Raw genomic sequence first — 27291 nt, forward strand, 5'->3', positions numbered from 1 at the left:
CTTATTTTTGGGGGATGAGTTGTACTTTTGAGTGAAACAATTAGCTTTACCATGTAGTGTACTGGAAAAAAGGAAACAAATTAAAAGTGCGGTGAAATTGCAAAAAAATGCAATTGCACAATTGTTTTGGGGATAATTTATTTACAGAGTTCACTATATGGTAAAACTGATGTATTGCAATGATGCCACAGGTTGGTATAAGTTTGTAGATACCAAACATGTATACTTTTACTTTTATCCAAGAGGCTAAAACAAATTCCCATGTTTATAAAAAAAAAATTACGCTTTTGGTGCCATTTTCAGTGACCCGTAATATTGTTATTTTTCAGGATCTGGGGCTCAGTGATTGCTTTTTTTTGTGTCTTAAGCAGACATTTTTAATTATTCAATTTTTGTGTGGATACAATGTTTTGATTGCCTTATATTGCATTTGAAATATTTTAGCGGCGACAAATAAATATTATGTTGGCGTTTTTAAATTATTGTTTTAAGGTTTTTATTGTGGGGATATAAACACGATACCCCGTGCCTGCTAGCTGCTTTATTCCTACAATATATAACAAGTACACTTCCCACTATAATAAGCATTAATTAGAGAGCCAGTTATTGTTATTTTTATTTTTATTTTATATTTTGATAGATCAGGTATTTCTGAATGCGGTAATACTAAATATGTGTTTTTTTTTATTTTTAACTGTTTTACTTTTAATGGGGTGAAAATTGGGGGTGATTTGAACTTTTAGGTTTTTTATTTTTCCATATTTTTTAAAACTATTATTATATTTTTTATTTATTTTACAAGTCCCCCTAGTGGAGTTTAGGATCACCAGTCTGATCGCTTGTGCATCTCTGTTGATCAGAGCTGCACAGCTCTGATCAGCAAAAATGCACTGTTCCTTTCAGAGCTGCCGCTCTGCAGGCTCTTAAAGGAAGTATGTTGTGATAGCGAAAGGGGTCATCACATGACCTGTCGCTACCATTGCAACCACAAGCTCCCCATAATCGCATCATGGGGCTGCCAATTGTGGTGGGAAATGGCATGATCCTCAACACAGCTCTTTAAATCACCCTGTCAGATTTTTACAGAGCGATCTAAGTAGAAAGCAGGCAAGGGTGGATCGGGGATCCACTCGCACCTGTTAGACCCACATGTTTGCTGTTAAATTCAGCAGATATGTGTGGGGATCACTGCAGGCTCACTGCAGCAGCCAGCAGTGATTACCACGACATAACTGGTGATGTACCAGTACGTCATCAGTCGTGAAGAGGTTAAAGAAGTCAGCATTTATTTTATAAGCCTTTTCATGTGAACTAACTGACTAACTGAGATAGATAAGCTCTTTTGTAAGTACCTTGCTTTTTCAAATCTTTATGTAATTTGAGATGCTCTCTTAGTCACATGATTTCTTACCCTGAATTTACTGTCTTCCTGTGATGTCACATCAAATTGTGTCTGAATTTGCTGGCTGGAATCTGCTATAAAATGACAAACATTTGACTTTCCTGTAAACCTCATTCACTGATTCTGCGCAAACAGCTGCAGCCACAGGTCTCCTATCTCTCTGTCCATTTCCCTCTTCAGAGTTCTCTCTTTTATTGGTATGCATACAGCAGTGTATTTCCATGTACATACTGCCTGCTAAATACCCGGTGTAATATATACACCATGCAGTATTTCCACTATTATATATAGATTTGTATATGTACATACCTCTCTCCCTGCCAATCTATTCATCCATCCATCCTATTACAGAGGAACATGATTAGTCAGTGAGGGGGAGGGAAAGATAATCTTTATTGCCAGGGCTGTTCTTCTGGTGCTTAATTCTCTGTAATGAATGAGAGGTTTCAACTGTGAGTGAAGATGGCTGAGGAGTGAAAGAGGTTTGAACATACACCATGTTCCAAATTATTATGAAAATTGGATTTTAAGTGTCATAGCGATTATTTAATTTTGTTTTTTTTTTTAATGAAACTCATTGATGGTATTGTGTCTCAGGAATCTTTGGATCACTGAAATCAATCTCAGATACCTGTGATAATTAGTTTCCAGGTGAGCCCAATAAAAGGAAAACTGGATGTTCCACAATATTAAGCAGGACACAGTTTTCAAGTAACATGGGAAAGAAAAAGGATCTCTCTGCTGCCGAAAAGCATCAAATAGTGCAATGACTTGGACAAGGGATGAAAACATTAGATATTTCATGAAAACTTAAGCATGATCATCGTACTGTGAAGAGATTTGTGGCTGATTCAGAGAACATACATGTTTGTGCTGATAAAGGCAGAATGAGGATGGGGTCTGCCAGGCAAGTTCCTTAAGATTAAGAGAGCAGCTGCTAAAAAGCCATTACAAACCAGCAAACAGATACTTGAAGCTGCTGGTGCCTCTAAAGTCCCTCGAACCTTAAGGTGTAGGATCCTTTAAAGGCTTGCTGTGGTGCATAAACCTACTATTCAGCCACCCTTAACCAGTGCCCACAAGCAGAAACGGTTGCAGGGGGCCCAGACATACATGAAGACTAATTTTCAATCAGTCTTGTTTACTGAAGAGTGTCAAGCAACCCTGGATGGTCCAGATGGATGGAGTAGTGGATGGTTGGTGGATGGCCACCATGTCCCAACAAGGCTGCAACGTCAGCAAGGAGGTGGAGGAGTCATGTTTTGGGCTGGAATCATGTTGAGACATCTGGTAGTCCCCTTTAGGGTTCCTGAAGGTATATAAATGACCTCTGCTAAATATATAGAGTTTCTGACTGACAACTTTCTTCCATGGTACAAAAAGAAGAAACGTGCCTTCAGAAGCAAAATTATCTTCATGCATGACAATGCACCATCTCATGCTGCAAATAATACCTCTGTGTCATTTGCTGCTATGGGCATAAAAGGAGATAAACTTATGGTGTGTTCATCATCTTCCCCTGACCTCAACCCTACAGAGAACCTTTGGAGTATCATCAAGCTAAACATCTATGAGGGTAGAAGGCAGTTCACATCAAAACAGCAGCTCTGGGAGGCTATTTTGACATCATGCAAAGAAATTCAAGCGGAAACTGTCCAAAAACTCATAATTTCAATGGATGCAAGTATTGTGAAGATGATATCAAAGAAGGGTTCCTATGTTAATATGTAATTGGCCTGTTATGATGTTTTGGTTTAAATAGCTTTTTTATTTTAGTGAATGTGACCTCCTAATGCTGCAAATTCCACAAATGAGCATTTTCAGTTCTTTAAAACATAAAATGTTTAGAAACTCTACTGTGCCTAATAATTTTGAAAAGTGGATTTTGAGGGTTTTTTTAATTTTGAAGATTATACTGTTATCATTGGGAGGTTTCTTCAATAAAATTAGATGTATACTCTAACGAGTGATGACTTTTATTAAACTGACTGTCATTTGCACTGACCATTTAGGAAAATTAGAGAAAAATATAATTTGCATAATAATTTGGAACATGGGGTAGCTACAAGGAGTGTATTCACTGATGTCTTGTAGCCCTACAAAATGGTATAATTGGAAATATACTCTGAATGGTTCAAGGGATTCTAAGGAGGAAGTAATGGACAGGGAGAGAAGCAGATAGGCCCAAAATAACATTAAAATTGGCAAAAAATATATATGGATTTCTTAAGGAATATGATATTTAGTTCAAAGAGAAGGAGCCAGCACGATTTCTATACTGTATATATGAATATGATATTTAGGCATTTGTGACAAAACCAGTAACTGTCATATGGAAGTGAATAACCTCTGTAAATGTTTCAGCACATCTGTGATCTGTGGGGGGTAAGGTGATTTGCAAGGCAACCTTAAGCTGCGTTTTTTACATACTTTTCCCAACCTGTCTGCACATTTTTAATTATAAAAGAAACTTCAGAAAAATCCAAAAATTTAACTGACTGTCAACCTCACAAAAGCATTTTTCTTATTAACATTTTTATTATACAAAATTTTCATCTGTACATGCCATACTAATCTAGCTACTAGAGATGAATGAGCACTACCATGCTCTGGTTCTTGGTAATCATAACAAGCATTTTAATACAAACTCCAATACTGAGTATATTGGAGGTCAATGAGCAGAGTCGACGTCAGCACCCAGCAAACCTGGTCAAATACCGGGGCCCTGGGCTGCTGGGGGGGCACACTCACGGTGGCAGGAGTGGCATACCGCTGCTCAGGGGGGCCTGGTGCCCGCCCTGTCACTGGCCTCTCCCCCGCTAAGGATCACGCTTTCAATTGTATCAGCACCGCAGTTGCCGATACAATTGAGAGCAATGATGAGATGGAGCGGCGTGTCTCCCTCTCTAATCATTCTCCCCGCTGTGACTGTCGGTGCTCTAACAGATCAGCAGCGGAGGGTGGTGACATCATCTCATCACTGCGCGCCTGCTGAGAGGTCAGAGTGAGCACTGGATGTGCCAAAGAGACCGGAGCAGCTGGGGAACGAGGAGAAGGGAGTATTTACAATCACTGTGGCTAGACGACGATGCCTAATGCTATCTGGCTCTGCACTGTACTATATAGGGGCTGTGTACTACATGAGGATGCCTAATGCTATCTAGCTCTGCACTGTGCTATCTGACTCTGCACTGTGCTATATAAGGGCTGTGTACTACATGAGGGTGCCTAATGCCATATGGATCTTTATTGTACTATATGGGGGCTGCTTAATGTTATATGGAGTTGCATAGTGCCATATGGGGGCTGCATAGTGCAATAAGAGGGATGTATAATGCTACATGGGGGCTACATAATACTATATGGAGGACTATGGGGGCTTCATAATACAATATGGAGGAATATGGAGGCTGCATACTACCATACCCCCAGAGTTGTAAGTCCCCACCACCCCGGTGCTATATACCCCCTCAGAGCTGTATGTCCTCCCCACCCCAGAGCTGTATACCCCCAGAGCTGCATGTCACCCCACACCTCAGAGCTGTTTGTCCCCCCACCTCAGAGCCACTGCTCCCCTCTAGAGCTGTATGCCCCATTGCTGTATACCCCTTTCCTCAGTAATATGTTTGCCCCCTGTAATGTGTATGTCCCCAGTCACTCTTGTGATGTATATACAGCAATGTTAGTGTGCTCTATGTGTGGGTATGTCTGTTAGTGACTGCCACCAATCTAGGAGGAGCTGGATGGAGACAAGTGGGGAGGTGAATGAGGCTGTTCCCAGCTTTCCAACATAAGAAATATAAATAAATATGTAAAAATATAAAAATAATGTGTCTGTGTGTGCATGTATGATGTGTATATCTATGTACAGTGCCTACAAGTAGTATTCAACCCCCTGCAGATTTAGCAGGTTTACACATTCGGAATTAACTTGGCATTGTGACATTTGGACTGTAGATCAGCCTAGAAGTGTGAAATGCACTGCAGCAAAAAAGAATGTTATTTCTTTTTTTTTTTTTTTTTTTTTTAAATTTAGAAAAGTTTATTCAGAGTGTCATTTATTATTCAACCCCTCAAACCACCAGAATTCTGTTTGGTTCCCCTAAAGTATTAAGAAGTATTTCAGGCACAAAGAACAATAAGCTTCACATGTTTGGAATAATTATCTCTTTTTCCAGCCTTTTCTGACTAATTAAGACCCTCCCCAAACTTGTGAACAGCACTCATACATGGTCAACATGGGAAAGACAAAGGAGCATTCCAAGGCCATCAGAGACAAGATCATGGAGGGTCACAAGGCTGGCAAGGGGTACAAAACCCTTTCCAAGGAGTTGGGCCTACCTGTCTCCACTGTTGGGAGCATCATCCGGAAGTGGAAGGCTTATGGAACTACTGTTAGCCTTCCATGGCCTGGACAGCCTTTGAAAGTTTTCTCCCGTGCCGAGGCCAGGCTTGTCTGAAGAGTCAAGGCTAACCCAAGGACAACAAGGAAGGAGCTCCGGGAAGATCTCATGGCAGTGGGGACATTGGTTTCAGTCAATACCATAAGTAACGTACTCCACCGCAATGGTCTCCGTTCCAGACGAGCCCGTAAGGTACCTTTACTTTCAAAGCGTCATGTCAAGGCTCGTCTACAGTTTGCTCATGATCACTTGGAGGACTCTGAGACAGACTGGTTCAAGGTTCTGTGGTCTGATGAGACCAAGATCGAGATCTTTGGTGCCAACCACACACGTGACGTTTGGAGACTGGATGGCACTGCATACGACCCCAAGAATACCATCCCTACAGTCAAGCATGGTGGTGGCAGCATCATGCTGTGGGGCTGTTTCTCAGCCAAGGGGCCTGGCCATCTGGTCCGCATCCATGGGAAGATGGATAGCACGGCCTACCTGGAGATTTTGGCCAAGAACCTCCGCTCCTCCATCAAGGATCTTAAGACGGGTCATCATTTCATCTTCCAACAAGACAACGACCCAAAGCACACAGCCAAGAAAACCAAGGCCTGGTTCAAGAGGGAAAAAATCAAGGTGTTGCAGTGGCCTAGTCAGTCTCCTGACCTTAACCCAATTGAAAACTTGTGGAAGGAGCTCAAGATTAAAGTCCACATGAGACACCCAAAGAACCTAGATAACTTGGAGAAGATCTGCATGGAGGAGTGGGCCAAGATAACTCCAGAGACCTGTGCCGGCCTGATCAGGTCTTATAAAAGACGATTATTAGCTGTAATTGCAAACAAGGGTTATTCCACAAAATATTAAACCTAGGGGTTGAATAATAATTGACCCACACTTTTATGTTGAAAATTTATTAAAATTTAACTGAGCAACATAACTTGTTGGTTTGTAAGATTTATGCATCTGTTAATAAATCCTGCTCTTGTTTGAAATTTGCAGGCTCTAACTTATTTGCATCTTTTCAAACCTGCTAAATCTGCAGGGGGTTGAATACTACTTGTAGGCACTGTATGTCAGTGTATATTGCTGTGTCTAGATTTATGTCTATTTATATCTGTTTTTGTGAATTTCTCTTTAAATATATGTGAACGTATGCCTGCATGTGTATGTATCTGTGTATGTCTATGTGTGAATGGGGCCCACTGAGACTTTTTCGACCAGACCCAGAAAAACCTGGAGCCGACCCTGTCAATGAGGAGCTCGAGCATTTTTTTGAAGTTTTTCCAGAAAAATACATTTCCCATTGTCTTCCATTGTACTGTGTACATGAGTCAAGCCTGTCAGAGAGTTCAAATGCTCATTATGAGTATTGAGTTCCTGGGCATGGTACTGCTCGTTCATTACTACAAGTTGCAAGTGCTGACTTTTTCGCTCTTTTTTGCATTTTTCATGGGGTTTTTTTGGGAAGGGGGTTGGATTTAATTAAACAAATATAAAAAAAGTTTAAGAAATGTAAACATGTTATTGTGCATCCATCAAAAGAGTGCTCTTTAGGAAGTATCAAAAAATAAAAAGTCTATTTATCTTTCATATATGTAAAATGAAGCAATAATTCAATCTTTATGGTTTTGACAAAGCATTGTCTTTGATGGATGAATTTAATTAGCACTGAGTGTTTTTCTTTATGCATTTAGATTCTGACACTCCTTTGGACTCTGGGTGTGTTGTGGTCAAGCTACATGGTTGAAAACACTATATATAATTGGGCATGTATTTTTCTGCATGTTTACTCATCAAATTCAACAACTGTACTTCACAATGGCAATTTGGGTTGTGTAGAAGAAAAAAAAAACAAAATAGGACATAACAAAAAAAATGTAATGGGTAAAGCCTAAAACACACTTCCGCATAAAAAACATCTGTGTGACACAGTCCGTTTTTTTGAGTCCGTATTCCGTTTTTTTGGGGCGTTTCTCCGGTATGTATGGCATCCGTGTGATGGCGTATGCGAGCCGTTTGTACGTGTAAAATGTCCGTGTTTGTGTGTAAAATGCCCGTGTATGTGTACGTGGAATTTCCGTGTGGAATGTCCATTTGTGTGTTGCACAATGTCGTTGATACATGTCGGCTGACAGCAGACAGAGTTGCGCGATGAGGGTGAACTTCACCTGACTTCATTGTCATGCTGCGGCTCTGTCTGTGTGCCGCGTACTGATTAGCGGTCACCTGTGAAGGATTCACCAATGACCGCTAATCCCCTGAGTGACTGAAGTGAGCAGCCCTCTCTCATACTTACCGCTCCCCAATCACCAGCGCGGCGAGGAACAGCTGTGCAGAGAATACGCAGCAACAATTACTTTGAATATGCCGGCCGCTCATTAATCAATCTCATATTCCCTGCTTTCCCCACCCACAGACTCCTGTGATTGGTTGCAGTCAGACACGCCCGCCACGCTGAGTGACAGGTGTCTCACTGCACCCAATCACAGCAGCCAGTGGCCGTGTCTATACTGTGCAGTAAAATAAATAAATAAATAATTTAAAAAAATGGCATGCGGTCCCCCCCAATTTTAATACCAGCCAGATAAAGCCATACGGCTGAAGGCTGGTATTCTCAGGATGGGGAGCTCCACGTTATGGGGAGCCCCCCAGCCTAACAATGTCAGTCAGCAGCTGCCCAAAATTGCCGCATACATTATATGCGATAGTTCTGGGACTGTACCCGACTCTTCCCGATTTGCCCTGGTGCATTGGCATTCGGGGTAATAAGGAGTTTTTGGCAGCCCATAGCTGCCAATAAGTCCTAGATTAATCATGTCATGCGTCTCCCCGAGATACCTTCCATGATTAATCTGTAAATTACAGTAAATAAACACACACACCCGAACAATCCTTTATTAGAAAAAAAACACTAACAAATTGCCTTGTTCACCAATTTTATAAGCCTGAAAAGCCGTCGTCCGTGCAGAAAAGCGCACACACGTACTTATCACACGTACACACGTTCTGTGTGATTTTACGTGTGTGTGCCATCTACCATTGAATAACATGGGTCTCCGTGTGTACATGTCTCCGGTACGTGCAAATACGTACCGCACACGTACAAAAAAACGGATGTGTGTTGCGGGTCTAAGAATGTGAGAGCCGATAGCAGCAGAAAAAGCATGACTACATTATTCCAATTAGAAGACTTCATTTCATTATAAAGATAGCAGACATGAGGGCCCCTGGATGGTGGGAAGATAAAAGCGAATCATGAAAAATTCTAATTTGCATGTTCATGTGGCTTTTCATGGAAAATCTGAATCACGAAAATATATTCTTGGCAAATTTAACATCTCACCTTACCAGTTCCGCTGCAACTCACCATTATCCTTCTAATCCTCGCTGCATTTACTGAGCCAGGCTGTGAGTTTTGATATCCCTGTGTTCTGCTAAAAGACGTGAAAGGTCAAAACATTATGACATCATGATGCCCACAGTGACCTTGTGTACATGGGCACAACTGTTATGGGCCAAGCTGCTAGTCCCAGCTCAGTGTGGATGGTGCAAAGATTTCAGCTTTCATTGTAAGGGGCACTTTGCACACTACGACATCGCAGGTGCGATGTCGGAGGGGTCATGTCGAAAGTGAAGCACTTCCGGCGTCACACTCGACATCGTAGTGTGTAAATCCAAGATGATACGATTAACGAGCGCAAAATCGTAGTAATCGTATCATCGGTGTATTGTCTGGGAATTCTATAAATGCGCGACTGCGACAGGTACAATGTTGTTCCTCGTTCCTGCGGCAGCACACATCGCTGTGTGTGAAGCCGCAGGAGCGAGGAACATCTCCTTCCTGCGTCCTCCAGCTCACGCCTGCTATGCGGAAGGACAAAGGTGGGCGGGATGTTTACGTCCCGCTCATCTCTGCCCGTCCGCTTCTATTGGCCGCCTGCCGTGTGACGTCACTATGATGCCAAATGACCCGCCCCCTTAATAAGGAGGTGGGTCGCCGGCCAGATCAACGTCGCAGGGCAGGTGAGTCCATGTGAAGCTGCCATAGCGATAATGTTCGCTACGGCTGCTATCACAAGATATCGCTGCTGCGACGGGGGCGGGGACTATCGTGCTCGGCATCGCAAGCATCGGCTTGCAATATCGTTGTGTGCAAAGTGCCCCTAAGGATCATAACGGGTGACAAAAACTGGATGGGTGAGAGTGTGGAGCAGAGTAGCCAGAGAGGTGTGCAGTAAGGTTAGGATATAGAGTTATTAAGACTTTTTAATCTCTTGTTGGTTTTTATGGTTCAGAAAAATAAACTAAATGATAAATCCGCATGGAAGGAAATTATAAAAATTCCAGATTTTGGAAAATACAGATTTTTGTACAATTTGAATACAAGTCAATTATACTTCAATATTTTCACTGAACTCATCTCTACTGCCATGAAAACTTAAAAAAAACCTTCTGTACCCTGGTGCATTGAGGGTCAGTTGAATGGCCGAAGGTTCTGTTTCTTGATTTGAAATCTCCTTCCTACACACCCCATCACTGACACATCTGTATTGGAACATGCTGCTGTTTCCTATTGGGAACTTATGAAAATTACTGTAAAGAATCAGTTTCCTCGGCCACTGATCCCTGATCTCTACAACCAGCTGCTTGGAGCCAATTGGTTCACCAAGCTTTATCTCGAGGGTGCATATATCCTGATCCATATCAGAGAGGCAGACGTAATTAACAAGTAGTTTTATTTAGTTTACTCATTTCAAAGTAATAAACTTTTTCTTCAGGACATAAATCACTACTTGTAGTAGTTTATTTTCTGAAGAAGTATATTACTGAGAAACACATAGACTCATTAAAACTACTTGCTAGTTACCTCTGCTTCATTGTCTCCACTGACAGCACAGAATGTTAACCCTTTTCTTCCTGGTTTACTGTTTTCATTTTCATGGGGCTGCAGCAACCATTATAGAAGTGCTGTTCATTGTTGTGGGCAGACAACCCTTAACTAGGTGAGCCTGTTTCCTATTCTGGTATCTCTCAAATTAGACCCTATGTGCACTTGTCCCTTTATTTTTTCCTCATTTCTGTTCACTGAATTAAACATACATTTCTCATTTGCCCTTATAGTGGTCAACCCTGACCTAGAACATCCTTTTATAATACAGTTTAATGCCTCAGAGCATGGGGTATTTGTATCTTACGCAACTCCACACAGGTGCCCTCTTTTAATTATTTTTTTTTCTGCTGTAGACAAAAATAATATCACAATCATGAATTTTTGTCAATCAAGTGGACCTTTAAGGAATGGTGCCAGTACTTTGAAGGTGCTAAACATAAAATCACTGTTATTACTGACTACAACAATCTTACTTATGTTGAATCTGCCAAAAAACTGAAATCAAGTCAAGCTAGATGGGCTCATCTCTTTGATTCTGTTGTAAAGTTTAGACTTGGTTAAAAGAGTGCTAAAGCCGATGTGCTTTCCTCAAGCTTCTTCCCTTATCAATCTGAGAATTCTGAACAATTCCTTATTTTAGCTGAGGGTGTTGTTGTGTTCTCAGTTTTTCTAGATCTTATTAAGGAGATACATAGATGTCAAGTGTTAACTCTGCACTATACTGCTACCCAAAATGTTTCATGTACGGATTTTTCAGGAGTCCCATGACTCAGTGTTTACAGGTCACTCTGGGATTATCAATACAATAGAACTGTAACCATGAATTTTCAATGGCTAACCATTGTTCAAGATTGTAAAGCTGGTGTCACACATAACGACGACGACAACGACGTCGCTGCTACGTCACCATTTTCTGTGACGTTGCAGCGACGTCCCGTCGCTGTCGCTGTGTGTGACATCCAGCAACGACCTGGCCCCTGCTGTGAGGTCGCCGGTCGTTGCTGAATGTCCAGCTTCATTTTTTGGTCGTCACTCTCCCGCTGTGACACACACATCGCTGTGTGTGACAGCGAGAGAGCGACGAAATGAAGCGATCAGGAGCCGGCACTGGCAGCTGCGGTAAGCTGTAACCAGCGTAAACATCGGGTAACCAAGGGAAGACCTTTCCCTGGTTACCCGATGTTTACGCTGGTTACCAGCCTCCGCTCTTGCTGCCAGTGCCGGCTCCTGCACTGTGACATGTGGCTGCAGTATGCATCGGGTAATTAACCCGATGCATACTGTAGCAAGGAGAGCAAGGAGCCAGCGCTAAGCAGTGCGCGCGGCTCCCTGCTCTCTGCACTGACATGTAGCTGCAGCACACATCGGGTTAATTAACCCGATGTGTGCTGCAGGAGAGCAAGGAGCCAGCGCTAAGCGCGGCTCCCTGCTCTCTGAACATGTAGCACAGCGACCTTATGATCGCTGCTTCTGCTGTGTTTGACAGCTAAGCAGCGATCATAACAGCGACTTACAAGGTCGCTGTTACGTCACCGAAAATGGTGACGTAACAGCGACGTCGTTGTCGCTGTCGTTTAGTGTGACACCAGCTTAAGGAATATTACATTGCTTGCGAAATCTGTGCCATAGCTCAAGTACGCCAAATTCATCCTGATGGACTTCACCAGTCATTACCAACTCCAAGAAGCCCTTGGAGTCATCTCTCCATTGATATAATTGCTGACCTGCCATTCTTGAAGGGAAATACTGTTGTCTGGATGGTGCTTGACAGTTTCAGCAAACAGTTTACTTTTTCCCCTTTGTCTGTGTTACATAAGTCTGAAACCTAAGGAAATGATTCATTGAATAAATTGGGCATTTACATAGTATTCCAAGGAACATGGTTTATCATCATGGTTATTGGTTGATTAATTTTACTAGGCAACTTAGTAGGTTTCAAAATTCTGGAGGACATTTTGAAACATAAATATAGATTTGTCCTTTTCATCTGATTTCCACCAAGGGTATAATGGTCAATCTGAACTTTTTAACCAAACATGGGAACAATTTCTTGGGTGTTATCTCCCTGGTCATCAGTCTGACAGGGTGGAATATCTCCTTATAACTGAATTTACCATAAACAATCAGTATCAAAAATCTCTTATGGCGTCTCTTTTTTTCTGCAATCTTTAACATCACCCTTGCTTTGAGTCCCTTTCAGCCAGTAAATTGTACGCCCCTGAGGCCAGTAAATCTTGCCAAATTAAAGGTTATCTGATCTGAGAGCAGAGAAAACCCTAGAAGGGCACAGGAAAAGCAGTCATTCTCAGCTATTAAAATACATAATTATGAACTAAGTTTTAGGTTGGGGAATAAGGTGTGGATATCAATAAAATATATTCAACTTTAGGCTCCCTCTCATAATATAACACCCAAATTTATTGATCCATACAAAATAACTGAAGTCATCAGTCATGTGACTTTCTGCTTGTTGCTCCCTCTTCCTTGTGAATACTCAATGTGTTTTATCCCAACATCAAGTTCAACACTTGCCAGTTCTTCCTGTAAGGAATCCTCTTTCCCTTTTTTAGTTAAAAGCAATTTGGAATTTGAAGCTCAAAAACTGTTAGATTTACGAAGAGTGAGAGGAAGCCTACAATATTTGGTGCATTGAAAATTTTTTTGGGCCAGAAGAAAGATCTTGGTTCCCATCCAGTGTCATTAATGCTAACACTGTTAGACAGTTTCATCACTCTTTCCATGAATAATATGATCCAAAAAGTCTAGAGTCTCCTCCTGAAAGGGGGAGTACTGTCACATCCATGTCTTAGCATGCTGCGGAAAACCATGCCCTGGTCATTAGATGGTGATAGATTACCCTTTGTTATTCAGTTTTGTCTTACTATAAGCTGGTAGTTAATTAGTTCACTATAGAGCCATGAGGGGGTCTCCTTTCTATATAAATCCAAACTGACTGACATTAGCTGAAAGATATTATTTAGTGTGTGTAGCTAGCACTTGGTTCCCTGACCTGGCTCTGACTTGTACTTTTGTTTTATTTTGTTTTTCCCATGTACTAGCTTGAATTCTGACTACCCACTTGTCTCCTGATTTTGTACTTGATGTTACTTCTCGGCTTTGATCCTCCTTGATGACCACCCCTGCCTCTGTTTCACACTTCTGAATGACAGCCCTTCCATGGTTGCTTTACCCTGGATCCTGTTGGAAGACCAGACCCATGTATAGGTCTTCCATTTGGTTAAAGCATTTGATTTTTTTTCTGAAATCTTCCTGAAAGAGTGGCTTGTGCCAAGTCTGAAGTTGACTTTTTTGTGCTAAATGCCTCTGACAGATGTGATGATAATCTTCAATTTGACATATATTTATTTATTTAGTCGGGAAGAAATACTAAGTTCATGTTATTGCTCGTTACATTCCCGTAATCTCATTGGGACTATATCTACTCATTATTTAAAAAAAATATTTAAAACAAAATAATTATGGACAACACAGTTTATATTATTTTCATAGAAGGGGCAGTGTGAGTAAAGTCATAATATCATTGGTCGGCATTTTTGCAATTAGAGAAATAAAATGATTTAAAGCTGATTCTTTTACCATCTTATTAAATAGGTATTTAAAATGTCACCTTTAAATCACTTTTTTTATTTCTATCAGAATAGTTTTACAGACTCATCATTGCTGCCTATTTGAGTAAACCCTATTAATTTCCGGTATTTGAAACATCTATCTATATCAAACAGGAAAACTGTTTGTCAAGCAGAGTATTCACTTGAAATGCCTTTTATATTATCCATTGTCTTCACAACGTCATTAACAATTAATAGGTAAAGAGAGTATTATTTAATTAAAATTATCTCATAATATAAAGCAGAGCAATAAGTAGAGAACAATTCTTCCTTAATGGTTTTACTTTACTGCATATCATTTCAACTGATAATGAAATTAGTTTGATAGAATGTGAAATATAAACGAGCAGTATAGAGCTTACATGTTCAACATATGGAATTATATCAATTCTTCATATTTACTGTACTGAATATGTAAGAATTACCAGAAATACAGTGAATGTCCCAGCTGGAACATTAACTGCTGAATGGGCTAACAGATGCAGTGTGCATTAACAATGCATTAAGCTCAAACAAGGTAGATTGTACTAGGACATTGTTTTCTGTGCTGTATCTCGCATATGTAATGATGCTTGGACTAAATACAAATGGGAGGTCATGATACACAGCCTGAGCAAAGAAATAACTCACAATATTGTAGTCTGTTTTTAAATCCACATTTTTTATAGGGGTGAAATCCTTAACTGCTTAAGGACCTGGCAATTTTTCATTTTGCATTTTAGTTTTTTGTCTCTTTCTTCCATACTTTTGGTATTTGTCTAAGAAGACTGCAATATGAGGGCTTATTTTCTTGCTGGATGAGTTGAAGTTTTAAAAGATACCATTCAATTTACCATTCAAGGTGCTAGAAAGCAGGAAAAACATTTCCAAGAGCAATAAAATTGTGAAAAAAATGCATTTCCAACACTTTTTTTATTCTTTGTTTTTTTTATGGCTTTAATTCTGTGGTAAAAACTGACTTTGAAACATAATTCTCCATGTCAATACGATTATGATAACGGCATTTTCAAATTTGCGTAGATGTATTCATTAATGGTAGAGATGATTTCATAATTTTCTGAGACCAATACAATTTTTATTATTTCATAGATTGCGCTCTGTGAGTATGTGTTTTCTGTTATTAGATTTTTTTCACTAGAGGTCGTGTGTATTTTCTCCATGTAGGAAATCCTTTGGGTATACCCTATTTGGACTTGACTAAAGATAAGTCATTATGTGCCAAATGATTATATTGCAACAGAAGGAGATTTTTTTAAAAAAAAGTATGTTTATGTATGTTTTAGCACTGACAAAATATATTTGTTTATTGACTCTTCAAGGTAATAAGATTCCTTAATATTGAAAACACACAAAATTGTAGTATTGTAATATGTAATATTGTAATAAAAACAATTATTTCTATATTTAGTTAATCTGTAGAAGTGATGGACAGACCCGGACTGTAAAAGTCCAGATCTGGCGGGTTCACAAGTACTCGGGCACCAACCGTGGGCCTAGAGTTCTCAGGGAACTCTGGGCACCTATCCAGATATGACAATTTAGGTAATTTAAAAAAAAAGGAAAAAGAAAGGAAATAGGGAAAAGCAGGTGCGTTATATTTACCAGTCTCCTGCGTGGCTGAAACACTACTTCTGGGGCCACTCATACTACTTCAGGGGCCAATCATTATCCTTCATACATATGAACTTCTTCCCCTGCTCACCATCAATCCCGCATGCAGTCTTGATGCAATTTTTTGCCACGCGATAGAGATTTGGTGCAGGAATATGATGTAAAAAATTCAGCACCAAGTATTTTGTCAAAAAACACACAAATATGGTTTTGGCTGTGTTTTCATGTGATTTTCTGCTGGAAAATGCTAATTTGGAGCAGAAATCTGATGAAAACACTTCAGCACCAAATTTGCATCTCCTGGCAGTAAACTTCACCAAAACAGCGTCAAGACCGTTTTTGTGCATTTTTTTTACCAAGAGATGTAGATTTGGTGCTGAAATTTATACACCATATTCCTGCACCAAATCTGCATTTGGCAAAAAAATGCAATTTTCTGCCAAGAGATACAGGTCTGATTGAACACAGTAACCTCACCTGAGTTGAGGTCACTGAGTTTAATGAGGTCATTTGAAGTCAGTTTTTTCCCTTACAGATTAGTAATAGGTGGTGTCCTATAGACCTTCCCTATTACTAATCTAGTGCTTAGTGGCAGCTATGAGCTGTCATTATCCCTTTTTCACATTCATTGTCACCGCACCAGGGCAATCGGGATGAGCCAGGTAAAGTTGCGGGATTGTCGCATCTAACAGACGTGACAATTCTGGGTAGCTGCAGGCTGCTAATTTTAGGCTGGGGGGCACAATAACTATGGGTCTTCCCAACCTGAGAATACTAGCCCCAAGCTTTCAGCTGTATCGTGGTTGGGTATTCAAATTGGGGGGGACAGCATACCGTTTTTTTTTAAATATTTTATTACTTTCAGAAGTAATATAATTCTACTGTGATTGAGACAAGTTATATGCTAATAAATCCATAATGGCATACTCTTCCTCCTCACCAATCTCTGAAAAACTTTCTCTAGTGGTGTTAATAGTGTACTTGCTGCAGCAAGTGGCTCTCATATTTTTACAATACATTTTTGAAAACACTTTAACTTTTGACAATCTATTTAACTTCAATTATTCAAAACATAAAAATAAATGCTTGGTAGGCATATGTCCAAAAAAACAGGATCTGCAACAGAGCAATGTATTAGTGTTGTATGCTCCAATGTAAAATTTGACTAGTAAAATGGATTTGCATGGCAAGGGCAGTGTTTCTATTAAAATGCATTGGGGAATAGGGGTGGTGTTCGAGGTGTACGTTGGGTAGTTGATAAAGTTGCTGAAAGCTCTACAGAAAAAACACAAATTTGTCCTATAGAAAGACAACTGACAATTTCTGTTAGTGGACAGGCTAATCGACTTCCTTTTTTTGGCAGCTGTACAATGGTAGATAATGCACAGAAAGAGCATGTGCTATATTGAATGGCAAGTGCTGCATCAAGTATCCTCTCCTCCTCTACCTCCACCTCAGCATTAAACACAGTACAGTTCACATAGGTTGCACCCCAATTATTCTTGTTTCACCATGTCACAGCCCATATGACTGTGGGGAAACACAGATGGGCGAGTCTGCAAAGCTGCTCACACATTCTATTCCATGGGCATAAGAGCTGTGCTTCAAAGATTAACAGGCTCTAGAAAAGGAAATAATTTGCAACGATTACCAAAATCTTTGTCAGCTGAATCTGTCTCTGGACAAAGTAGGGTCTGACCAGATTCCAGACCCTGGTCATCAGATGATAACGCCCAGGGATGGAGGAGATAATGAAGAAATTCAGATGTCTGAGGCGAACACGTACTGTACTTTGCTGTCAGGGCAGGAAAAGGAGGAGGGTGACTCTCAGGGAGAGGAATGGGACAACAGAGAGGTTAATGATGAGGTTATAACTTCCACTGGGTGTGAACCCAGAGGCATGCCACTTAGTAGCTCAGCAGAGGAGATGGAGGAGGAGGAAGATGAGGAGGTTCCATTGTGGCTTCCTGCACAGACACAGAGAGATGCAGACAAGTACTGTAACCTCAGCCACAACTCTGGCTGTGGCCAGTTCTGGTCGTGGGACTGCAGTTTGCAAGGGCTGCATGGATTGCCTACCCTGGGATTTTTTTGAGCTCACAAAGGATGACCCATCTCACACTATCTGCCAACTTCGTAAACAACGAGTCAGTTGAGGCAAAAATTCAAATAATCTGAGTTCTACATGAATGAACCGGCACATTTGCATGCAACATTCGTTAGTCTGAAAATTTTCCTGTGCTAAAACACGGCCTAGTAGGCCTCAGTAACCATTGGCTGCCCTATCTTTTTCCTCTGTCACCGTGGCAAGTGTACTAACGCAAGTCTCCAGGCGTGTATCCTCCACTTGTTTACCCACTACAGCCGGTGTGAGTGAGACCTCGTCAGCTGTTACGGAAGTGGACATGCCTTCTGATTTTGATAGATTTAAGGCAAAGAGCATACCATAACATTCTCGATCCACCATAACATCTCTGCCTGCACCTCCCTCACAGTCCACCAGTTTGTGGTGTACACCCTACGCCACCCTCTCTCAGCAAAACAACAAAACTTTGGTCCCTCACTTCTGGTCATGTAAAAGAATATTTCCTTCTACACATGCCAAAGCTAACAACCTTAATGTCACCATATCCAATCTGTTGGCCCCGTAAACTATTATTATTATTATTATGTATTTTTATTATAATTATTATATCTCTATTTTAAGGAGCTTTACATGTGATAAAAGGGTATACATAATAAAAAAAGTACAATACTCATGAACAATATAAGGCACAGACTAGTAAAGGAGGAGAGAGAACCCTGACCTCGAGGAATCACAGTCGATAGGGGATAGGTTAGGACACAGTAAGTGAGGGTAGAGCTGGGCGTGCAGTAATAGTAAAGTAGTAGAAAAGCCACAAGCAGTTATTGAAAAAAATTTGAAATTGGAGACTTTTGGGAAAAGTGTTCGGTTTTCAGAGCCTGAGATGAACCGGCCAAGGCTCCTACTGAATTTGAGATTGGCGAACCTTTATGGAACAAGTTTGTTCATCTCTGCTAAACATCCTTTAATGCCACATGAAAGGCACTAAAGGGTGCAAGCTTACCATATGCAGGGGGTGGGCCATTATATAAGTGTTGCACATCTCTTTACAGTATCTATCAATCTATCTATCCATTGATCTACCTAGCTTTTGACAGTATGTAAAACTCCATGTTAAAACCACATGTTACGCGGATGTTACGTGGATGTCACACGCATGTCACGCGGACATCACACGGATAACACGGACATTATATGGACATCACCCGGATCACACACGGATGACATGGAGAAAAGGCGAGGGTAAAAATGCACTCGCATAGCACTCACATGACTAGCAGAATTACACTCACATGTCACTTGCATCTAACTCCAAGACACTTCAGGAGCAACAATGGAGCAATATTTTACACTCAGATGGGACTGAACCCTTACACACAAACTCAAGTCCCACAGGAATTTTTAGTTTCTACTCCCAGACACATCTCTATGCTCTGTTTTGGTCAGAAAAAATCCTCTATCACATTGAACAGCCAGTGAATAATGATAAGCAAGCATTCTCACCACTGCTTGATACTCAATCGAACATCTGGATAATGAGTTCATTACTTAATCAAGTATTGTGGGTGCTCAAATGCCATGTGTCCTAGCCCCGCATGTTTTACAGCTATTAGACAGCCGATAAGCATGCGATGATTGCCTGCCATAAACGTTAATGCCTTAGCCAAGTTGGTTACTGGCGGTACTTTGATTGGCCAGCCACATCACAGTCTTATATAGGACACGGTGATGTGATTCTCAACACACTCTTTTCTTGAAGCAGTTCAGGGAGAGTTGATCTTGGTCCTCTTCACTCGTCTGTGTTTCCAGTATGTGTGGTGTCCATTTCCTCACATACTGGAGACATGTTCAAGAGCATACTAATTAAAATAAGTGTTGATTTTCATGTGTGTCTATGTAATCCACACAAAGTATCCATGTAATCTACACAAAGACATGCATTTTTTACCAACAGCGCAAATGAAAAGGGTCAATAGAAGTCTATGGTCCCTGAAAAAAACGTACAGCACATGGATAACATCCATGTGACAACTAAGTGCTGTACATGTGACATGCAGCAGAATTAAATATATTCAAAGAATTACAAAGCAAACAGCTGCGGGCTGGGAAGGTCCATGGTTAGTGGGTACTTCTTGGCCTAAAAACACCATCCCTATCCTAAAAATGGCTCATCACATTAGATTGCCAAATTCTAAGCCCTTTGCCTCAGCTCTTCCTGATTTCCCTGGTGCTTTGGCAATCAGGGTATTAATTTATACAGTTGATGGCAACTGAGATGAACAACTGGTGTTACTAATGGAGTGGTGTCTATCAGAAACCCCCATTGTTAAACCAGTAGTAAAAAAACACACATGCACATGAAAAAAATAATTTATTTCAATAAACACTCCCCAAAGCTTTCCCTCTTTTAACATTTTATTAAAAAAAAACCAAAAAAAAACATGCCTCTCTGCATTAGTACAGGGAATCCAACATAGTCTAAGAAATCATATTTGGAAAAACACAAACTTACAAATACAAAGAAATAAAACAAGACACTAAGGGTGGCTTTACATGCTGCGATATCGTGCCCGATATCACTAGCATGAGACCCGGCCCCATCGTTTGTGCGCGACGGGCATATCACTGCCCGTCGCGCACAAAATCGCGCACCCCCGTCACACGTACTTACCTGCCCTTTGACATCGCTGTAACCGGCGAACCGCCTCCTTTCTAAGGGGGCGGTCCGTTAGGCGTCACAGCGATGTCACTAATCAGCCGCCCAATGAAAGCGGAAGGGCGGAGATGAGCAGGACATAACATCCCGCCCACCTCCTTCCTTCCGCATTGTGGCCGGAGGCAGGTAAGGAGATGATCCTCGTTCCTGCGGCATCACACATAGCGATGCGTGCTGCCGCAGGGACGAGGATCAACTTCGCCCCAGCGACAGCAGCGATAATTGGCAGCGGACCCCCATGTCAGCGAGGAGCGATTTTGGACGTTTTTGTAGCGATCCAAAATCACTCCTAGAAGTCACATGCTACAACATCGCTACAGCGGCCGGATGTGCGTCACAAAATCCATGACCCCAACGAGATCGCTGTAGCGAAATCGTAATGTGTAAAGCCCGCTTAACCCTCATTTACCACTTTATTCAAAAGAAAAAAAATCCCATCTGGTTTGACGTAATCCAGAGCAATTCCACCAAAGTCTATGGAGAATTGTTCCTGCACTCCTTAGACTTTGATTTCAGGCAATTATGGGTAACGCTGCACTGTGTGAGACCAGGCACCTCTGAAAAGCAGTGACATCAGTAATGTTACCTCTCTTCAGAGGTACCAGGTCTCATGCAGCACAGCATGAGCCGGAGTGACCTTGTTTGTCAGCTACTCTGATCAGCAGTAACGTTAATTATGTCATTGCTTATTAGGGTTACTAAATCACCCGGTCACTTCAAGTCATGCTGCTCTGTGTATGAGACCCAATACCTTTCATGAGCGGTAACATTCCTGATTTCACCCCTCTTAAGAGTATCCAGGTAACATCAGTTCTTTTATACTGATAAGTTCAAACAGGTGCAATTACTAAAGGTAATGAGTGGAGGACAGATGGGCCTCTTAAAGAAGAAGTTACAGGTCTGTGAGAGCCAGAAATCTTGCATGTTTTTAGTTAACTAAATATTTATTTTCCACCATAATTTGCAAAAAAGAAATCTTGCCAAATCAAACAAGTTGATTTTCTGGATTTCTCTCATTTTGTCTCTCATAATTGTGGTCTACCTATGACCTCCATTTAAGCCCTCTCTAATCTTTTTAAGTGGGAGAACTTGCACAATTAGTGGCTGACTAAATCCTTTTTTTACCCACTATATACTAGGATGGGCACAAGAAGAGGACCATATATATCAGGACAGGGGACAAATATATCAGGATGGGTTTAGGATATGGCTCATATACACCAGAATGGGGGGCATACATACCAGGATGGGCATATAGATATCAAAATGGAGGACATATACACCAGGATGGGAACATTAGTACAGAACAGGAGGACAGTGTTATCATCAGATCCCCTCCATAACAGTGCTTCATTGTTAATATATTTTCCTCCTCTAAAACCTAGGGTGCATCTTATGGTCCAGTGCATCTTATACTCCTCAAAATATGGGATAGATATTTTATATATTAATAACATATATATATATATAACAGTGGGTACAGAAAGTATTCAGGCCCCTTCTTTACATTCTTCACTCTTTGTTTCGTTGCAGATATTTGATAAATACAAAATAGTCCATTTTTTTTCTTCATTACTGTACAATCTGCACCCCATCTTGAAAAAAAACAAAACAGAAATGTAGAAATTTTTGCAAATTTTATAAAAAAGAAAAACTAAAATATTACATAGTCATAAGTATTCAGACCCTTTGCTCAGGCACTCATATTTAAGTCACATGCTGTCCATTTCCTTGTGATCCTCCTTGAGATGGTTCTACTCCTTCATTGGAGTCCAGCTGTGTTTAATTAAACTGATAGGACTTGATTTGGAAAGGCACACACCTGTCTATATAAGACCTGACAGCTCACAGTGCATGTCACACCATATGAGAAATATGAGGTCAAAGGAACTGCCCAAGGAGCTCAGAGGCAAAATTGTAGCAAGGCACAGATCTGGCCAATGTTACAAAAGAATTTATGAAGTATCCAGGGTCCTTAAGAGCACAGTGGCCTCCATAATTCTGAAATCAAATTAGTTTGAGACCACCAGAAATCTTCTTTGACCTGGCCGTCCAGCTAAACTAAATCATGGGAGAAGAGCCTTGGTGAGAGAGGTAAAGAAGAACCTCATGATCACTGTGGCAGAGCTCCAGAGATGCAGTCGGGAGATGGGAGAAAGTTGTACAAAGTCAATTATCATTGCAGCCCTCCACCAGTTGAGCCTTTATAGCAGAGTGGCCGACGGAAGCCTCTCCTCAGTGCAAGACATATAAATTGTGCCCTGCAGGATTTTATTCTATGACGGTGTAGTATGTTACTAACTGTAATCTTTGATACTGTTGTTACAGCTCTATTCAGGTCAAAGACCAGGTCATAGTACTGGACTGATTCCTGACCATTCTCAGCATCATCCTTATCCCTCAAGGTGAGATCTTGTATGGAACTCCAGACCAAGTAAGATTGTTAGCCATCTTGTTTCTTTCACTTTCTAATAATTATGTCAACAGTTTCTGCCATCTCACCCAATCATATTGCCTTTTGTCCTGTAGCTCATCCCAGCTTGTGCAGGTCTACAATTTTGTCCTTGGTGTCTTTAGACAGCTCTTGAGTCTTAGCCATGTGTGAGTGTTGGAGTGTGACTAGCTGAGTGTGTGAACAGGCATTCTTTATAATAATAATAATCTTTATTTCTATAGTGCCAACATATTCTGCAGCGCTTTACAATTCAGAGGTTCATATAGAAATAAACATAAGTAACCGTTATAGTAGATACAATAATTAAAGCAAAAATAAGGACACCCCTGCTCATAAGAACTTACAATCTTCAATGGGGTGAGGTGTAGAGATAAGCCACCCCCCTGGAGTTCGAGTTCGGTCTGGTTCTTCGAACGGTGCCCCGTTCGACGAGCCGTTCGTCGAACCGAGAGTCGAACTCTTGAACCCCATAGGAAACAATGGGAGGCAATCACAAACACATAAAACACATTATAAATGTACACATAGAGTTAATAAACATTGCCATAATTCTTACCTTTCCCCGCGATCCGTCCTGCACTCTGTCTACCACAGCTTTTCCATCGGATAATCGCTGTGTCCTCTCGGTAACCAGCAGTGATGACAAGTCCTATCGTGACGTCAAAATAGCATGTGACCAGTCACGTGTCTATTATTTCATTGGCTACAGACTGGTCACATGACTTGGACGTCATGCTAGGTCCTATCATTGCACTCTCCGGTACACGGTGCACGTTTGTGTATTGCAGTGTACCGGCGACATGCTTGGGCACACTGTCGACTCCCGTTCTGCTTCCCCATTCCATTATTGACCGGCTGACACAGCCGGTAAATAACGGAGATCACCGTTGCCATAGCAACGCTCCTGTTAGCGGTGACATCACCGCTAGCAGCGGCACCGGGAATCACGTGATCGGAGCACCATTGCTATGGCAACCCGTCTGTCAGCGGTGACGGTACAGCTAACAGCCAGCAGCACTGATCACTCACGGAGTGAAAAGACTGCAAGGGAAGCAACGTCCTTCCTCACATGCGGCACTGCTGATGGAGCAGAGCTGAATGTGTTGAAGGAGAAAGAAGACAGAAGACCATGGATCGTGGAGGGATAAGAGGGAGTAATAAACATGGAGTCTCTAAGTGTGTCTGTGTATTTATTTCTATTAAAGTATTTTTTCTCTGTGTGGTGTCTTTTTTTTTAACACTTTATTGGAGATTCTTAATGGCCGGGTCAAACTTGCCTGATATTAGGAATATCTGGCTTAATAATAGCTAGTAAAACAAAGCTAGTATTAACTTACTATTACCCAGCAAGCCACCCGGCTCCCGGGCTGCTGGAAGAGTTGGATACAGAGCCAGATGATGGCGCTTCTATGAGAGTGCCATTTTCTGGGGCGGCTGCAGACTGCAATTTGCAGCAGAGGGGCCCAGAAAGCTCGGGCTAACCTGTGCTGCGGATTACAATCCCCAGCTGCCTAGTTGTACCCAGCTGGACACAAAAATGGGGCGAAGCCCACGTGTTTTTTTTTAATCATTTCATGAAATTCATTAAATAATTAAAAAAAGGGCTTCCCTATACTTTTAGTTCCCAGCGGGGTACAAATAGGCAGCTGGGGGTTGGGTGCCTGCCGTACCTACCTGCTGTACCTGGCTAGCATACAAAAATATGACGAAGCTCACATCTTTTTTTTTTTTTAGTTTTTTGGGAAAAAAAGTAAAAAATGCTTCCCTGGATTTTCCATTGCCAGTGAAGGTAACACAAAGCAGTGAGGGTTAGCAGCCAGTAGCTGCTTGGATTACCCTTAGCTAGCAATACAAAAAATGTAGCGGGGGCCAATATATTTTTTTTATTATTATTTATTTAAATAACTAAAAAAAAAATGGGCTTCCCTGTATTTTGATTGCCTGACATGACAGTGCTGTAAAAATAAATCATTAAAAAAAATGACGTAGCGCCCCATGGTATATTTGATTCAAAGCGCAGTTAAAGCAGACAGCTATAGGTTGCCACCCCCATCTGCCTGGTGTTACCTTGGCTGGCAATCAAAATACAGGGAAGCCCAGGCTATTTTTTATAATTATTTTATGAATAATAATAATTACAAAAAAAAGTAGGGTCCCCCCCAAATTGGATCACCAGCCAAGGTAAAGGGGACACCTGTGGTCTGGTATTCTCAGGGTGGGAAGTTCCATAGTTATTGGCACTTCACAGCCTAAAAATAGCAGTTTGCAGGTGCCCCAGAAGTGGCGCATCCACTAGATGCGCCAATCCTGGCGCTTCACCCCAGCTCATCCCGTGCCCTGGTGTAGTGGCAAACGGAGTAATAAATAGGGTTGATACTAGCTGGAAAGGTCACATGACATCAAGCCCAGCAGTTTGTGATGTCATGGCATCTATCACATAACCGACATCACAAACTGTCAGTACTAACAAAAAAAATAGACAAAAAAAATGTATTTGAAAAAACACTCCCCAAAACATTCCCTCTTTCACCAATTTATTGTAATGAAAAAAATAAGGGGGTCCCACAATGACTCTGGACCATCTAGAATATGGAGGGACACGCTCAGGGAACGTATCCCCCATTTTCTAGGAGTGCAGACCCTCGATGTGAGGAGTGTGGGTGCATGAATCTGCACCCACTCTCCCTGGTTCCACAGCAGCAGAGTCCATGCCGTAACTGTACCTACCAAAGCTGCAATGCCCTGCTCATGAGGTAAGGGCATGCCTAATCAGGAGAACTATTCTACATTTACAAATATTGGTATTTGCTAAAATTATTGCTATTCCACCTACTATATATTGGGGATAGGATCATGGAGACGGAATACCCCTTTAAGTCCAGTTATCCAGCTGAATGAATACCAAACAACAGAGCTTGCTATTTAGACATGTTTTCTTGTGGTGTATAACGGACTCTCATATTTAGTAGTCGTTCAGCAGGGCAACTCTAAAATCAAATACCTCCATTTGGAAATATAGTATAGCTCTCCTGATCAACTATGTTCCTTACCTCATGAGCAGGGCATTGCAGTAGCTTACACATGCATGGTTACCGCCACTCACTGTGTCTAAACACAGGAAGCTGAGCTGAAAGCCGCTCTGTGCATGCGGCAGCATCTATTGTGAAGGAGGGGCCACGGGGGATCAATGCTACACAGGTACGGGGATCACCGGGGAACACCGGTGGGGTTATAGGGGGTGACCTGGCAGGGCGTGGCGAGGAGTTTTCTGTCGCATGTGTCATGGCACATGCGACAGAAATCACAGGAGTAGGGTGAATGTGGCCAGCACGTTGCTGTGCGCATGGCCATCTTATATTTCTGTGAGGGGGCACTTTGGCGAGACCGGGGGACCAGAGGGGATGGGGGAGGAGATTTATCTCCCATCTGACATGTTTGTTCATGCCAGATGGGAGATAAATAATTTTTAACTGGAGCTGTCATTTACTGTAACGTGATCATCGGTATACACTTGTGATCACGTGAGCGGGGACCGGAAAAAATGGGCTGAATCATGATCTCCAGGGTCTCAGCTATCCCTGAAACCCAGGAGATTTTCTGATGCTGGGGGTCGTTCACTTATTTCTGCCTGCTGTTTATAAACGGCAGATCAGAATAAGGCTACATTCACACGACCGATCCGTTTTTGCGGTCCGCAAAAAAAGTCCTTTTTTTTCACGGGTACATTCATGTGGTATCAGTTTCCGTTCCGTATACGGTCCGTATGTCATCCGTTTGTCATCCGTGTGCCTTCCGTTTTTTTTGCGTACTGCAAAAAAACTGAAGGAGGGAAAATACATAAATTTACCCAGGATCCATAGCTTCAACCTACATGATACGGTCACATGTTCACTCCAGTGCCATTTTCTACTGCTTTTCACAGCGTAGAGCACTCTGGTGATTTTCTTGTGCTTGTACACTTCATAACAGTCTTTTCTGTCATTATAATGTCAGAAAGACACATAATGTCCCACTCTCCTGCATTTTGTAATTTTGCACCCTTTGATGGCTTTCATGTGGCGCTAAGGGGTACTTGTATTTACCCAAAAAAACAAATACATTTTA

This window comes from Anomaloglossus baeobatrachus, chromosome 6 (genome assembly GCF_048569485.1).
Source record: "Anomaloglossus baeobatrachus isolate aAnoBae1 chromosome 6, aAnoBae1.hap1, whole genome shotgun sequence".
NCBI classification, from domain to species: domain Eukaryota; kingdom Metazoa; phylum Chordata; class Amphibia; order Anura; family Aromobatidae; genus Anomaloglossus; species Anomaloglossus baeobatrachus.